The 3,850-nt window shown below is 39.5% G+C and overlaps 1 protein-coding gene across 3 annotated transcripts in view; it reads right to left on the bottom strand.

Moving 5' to 3' along the window:
- Window positions 1-3,850, bottom strand: part of lancl1 (LanC like 1) — a 15,516-nt gene that overhangs the window by 9,074 nt on the left and 2,592 nt on the right. The window lies entirely within an intron of this gene.

The following is a 3,850-nucleotide window of genomic DNA, read 5'->3' as shown; positions in this document are numbered from 1 at the left end:
TTTTAGTTAAACAGTCCCTCAGCATGATGCTGCCAGTTTTAGTTAAACAGTCCCTCAGCATGATGCTGCCAGTTTTAGTTAAACAGTCCCTCAGCATGATGCTGCCAGTTTTAGTTAAACAATCCCTCAGCATTACGCTGCCAGTTTTATTTAAACAATCCCTCATCATGATACTGCCAGTTTTAGTTAAACAATCCCTCAGCAAGATGTTTTCTTTTTAAAAAAAAAAAAAACTAAAACAAGATACTGCCATTGTGAATTGCTGTGGCACACCATGATGCTGTGATTTTTAATAGTTTCCCGCAGTTTCATGTTGCCATTTCTAATGAAGATACCCAACAGCATCAACCTGAACTGGATCCTGCTAATTTTAAACAAAATCTCACAGAATGAGGCTGCCATTTTTAGTGCAACAATTCCACAGTAATATGCTGCCATTTTTAAACAATCCTCAAGCGTAGAGCCCTGTACACAATGAACCCAATTTTACATTGAATTCAACAGAAATCGTGTCGGACAAGGTTGTGCTGTTTAGGGCACATTGAGAGTAATTGGGGATGATCACACCGACATGATTTGCTCCAAGTGGACTGCGTAGCTCTGACTGAGATAGACCACAGGTCGATTTTAGTGGTCTGATGGGAAGAGAGATGTGGTTATGAAGTAAAACACACAAAAAAATCTGTCAATTGCACAAGAAGACAGAGTAGCACAAAGCATGAAGCAGGGCAGGCTTGTGCATAAACGATCAATGAAACTTTAAAAAAAAGAAGAAAAATAAACAACTAAACTTTGTCAAACTTCAGTACGGAAAACAGATATAGTAAAATAGTGATCCTCTTTAAGCCTTGCAAAAAACGAAAACAAAGAGGGGCAGACAGAGTAGATAAGCACAGCTTATCCCTTTCCCCTCTTTAGAAGAAAAAGAAAAAATTCAGACCTCTCTCTGAGAATCAACTCTCACTGCCTCAGCCAGCAAATAAAACACCCCATAGCCTTTACAGTTGTGTTTTCTTTTTCTATAAACATAGTTCCTATTATGTTTTTAATATAGCCTATAAAAATTCTCTATCCGTTCTGGTTTAGGAGATGCTGCACAGACACATGCAGTGGGGCTTTACTTTGTAGCTGAGCTGGATCCTTTTTTTTTTCCTTCTATAATATTCAGTACATTTTATATTGTGCCCAAGTCAAATGTGGAAGATTGTTTCACTTTTTGTAGCACAGAGACCAGATCTGCCCACCATTGAAAAGTCGTACGCAACCAGTGTGACCTGGACTTAATGCAACCACTATAACTAAAATGGTCGCACAGTGATACTGCCATTTATAATTAAACACTTTTACAGGATTATGCACCACTGTGTTGGAAACAATCCCACCGTAAGATGCTGCCAACATCGTTTTAAGTTAAAAACCTCCAATTGACTTGTCCTGTAGACATCCTTCTCATTGATTTAATCATAAATCTTAACCTTAAGTCATGTTTGACTACCAATTCCTCCTCCTAGAAGGTACTGGCTTTTCCATATGAGCAGCATTAAATGTCAAGTGTATAGTTTTGAAAGCAGGAGCAACTTTTTCTTATCAACATCCTAACTAGGGATGGGAATCAAAAAACGGTTTTGCGTGTTCCAATACCATGGCACCGTTTGGCAGCTCGATTAACGATTTTCTTAACAATTCCAGGCAGCACCAGAGCCTAGCGCAGGGCAGCACAACTTACATCATGTTTTTTATGCAAGTTTTGCACATGGCATACAGTAAGCAAGTACGAAGTGACCAGGCGTAAGTCTAGAAAAGTAAAACAAAAAAAGCGATTGAAAGTTGGGCTTCATATTAAAGTAGAGAAAGATGGCAAAAAGGTGCTTTGCAATCATTGCAAAGTGGCTATTACATCCTCGGGAGGAAATACATCCAACTAGGCCCGTCACGATAACAAATTTTGCTGAACGATTGTCTCAAAAATTATTGCGATAAACGATAATATTGTTTGAAGACCTTTTTTACACTGATTTAATGGAAATTATGTAATAATGCATGCCAAAGATAGACACACTTTATTTTCAACACTGGAAGTGGTTAACAAAATAAAACAAGAAATAAAAATCAAATGGACTCTCAGTCTATCTAAAAATACACTTGAATAAAAACTAAATACAAGATAAAACCACAGTGGAAATAAAAACTACATTCAACCAAAGGAGTACAGATAATGAAGTCTGTATATCATTAGATTTTAAAAAAGATAGGCTATTAACAATATTAGATGGGAGCATCTCTTTAGCAATTAAATGAACTACGCTGTCTGTGAGCGCGCGCCACTTTGCACCGTCCTTTTTGTATGCTGCCTGTCGATTAATTGCTTCAGTGATGGTGGACTGTCTTGACGGGCCACCGCTTGTACTTTTTGTGCCCAGCTGGAGAAACTTTGCTGGGGGGTTGTGCTTTAGCTGTGTGTGTAGGTTGGTTGTATTGCTGCTCTTAGTTGCTACCGTTTCATGACAAATGCGACATACTGGCTCGCATAGGTTCACCTCGGTCATTGGGTTTAAATCTGAAATACTCCCACACTTCGGCTGTTGCGTTCGGCTTTGAAACCAGTTGCATTTTGAGCTTTTTCCACCAACATGGGATGTGTTTTTTTTTTTTATCTCGCTATCTCCTCACGGGGATCTAAAGCTGCAGAAGTACAAAATAATGCGTGCTGACTACCTAGTCCACTCCTCCTCCCTCCTCATTTATTCCCTTCCTAAAAAAATGAGGAAGGGGAGGGGTCAGTGGATAGCACCGGAGTTAAGCCTCGTCATCCAGCGTCATCAATAGAAAGAGGAAAACACAGGCAGAGACGATATAGCCGATAAATTAAATGACGTGGATAATTTTTATTTATCGTGCGATTGATTTATTGATTATCGCGACAGGCCTACATCCAACATGCAGAAACACATGCGCACAAAACATGGCATACATTTTAACGAATGCTGTTTTTGATGTTTCCAGACAGAAGCTAAAGTTACGACCAGCATGGAAGGCAACTCTGGTGGTAAGCAGCTAGTTTTATATCACTGGCTGTGCTTAATGTGGTTCCTAGTAAATCAAATGCCATTTCTGGAAATAAACCAGTTTCCTACCTCTCTTCAAGGTTATTAAACATGCTACGAAGTTCCTCTGCAGTTCGGTGAGAGAGATAAAGATGACGCTTGTTTATTAAAATCAGGGGGAGATGAGTTTATTTCCCGAAATTGTACAGTAATGCCTTTTTATTAAACGGATGCCTTCTCCATTAGATTTAAATGACTGTGACGAGACGGGTAGCCTGGTTGGTTCAGAGGCTGGCAGCTCCCGTTCACTGCCTTCAGTTTTTGCCAAGGCAGGCAGAATTTGCCTGCCGGGCAAGTGCTATTATCGCAAAAACAATTATCACTCAAACTTACTTTAAAATCACAGACATTTGATGAAAACGACCCAGTAGCGTTGCTGGCGCCATTTTTTTGTTGTTTTGTACACATTCTCGCGTGATTTGGAAAAGCCGCGTGATTTTCCGCCAGCTGGCGTGATTTTTGTCCGGGAATTGGCGCGAATCAGACATTTTTTTTTTTTGGTTTAGCAGGTTAAAAAACAATCACAAGGCAAAAAATATATAAGTACAGTAACACACCCACCACCCATTTCACCCAACACCCAGATAACACTAGATTAAAAATTATCGGTCAGGGATTAGGAAAACTGGCATAATCGTATGCCATGCGCACAGTGTAAATATGGCAGTCTTCTGTACAGTGATGCAGGTCATACATTTAAAAAATGTTCATTACATTTTTTTCTCTTAGACATTGGAGAGGTGCAT

This window comes from Cyprinodon variegatus, unplaced genomic scaffold, assembly GCF_000732505.1.
Source record: "Cyprinodon variegatus isolate N-32 unplaced genomic scaffold, C_variegatus-1.0 Scaffold95, whole genome shotgun sequence".
Lineage (NCBI taxonomy): Eukaryota > Metazoa > Chordata > Actinopteri > Cyprinodontiformes > Cyprinodontidae > Cyprinodon > Cyprinodon variegatus.
Note: the sequence above shows the minus strand (reverse complement) of the source record. Positions and strands in the feature narration are given on the sequence as shown.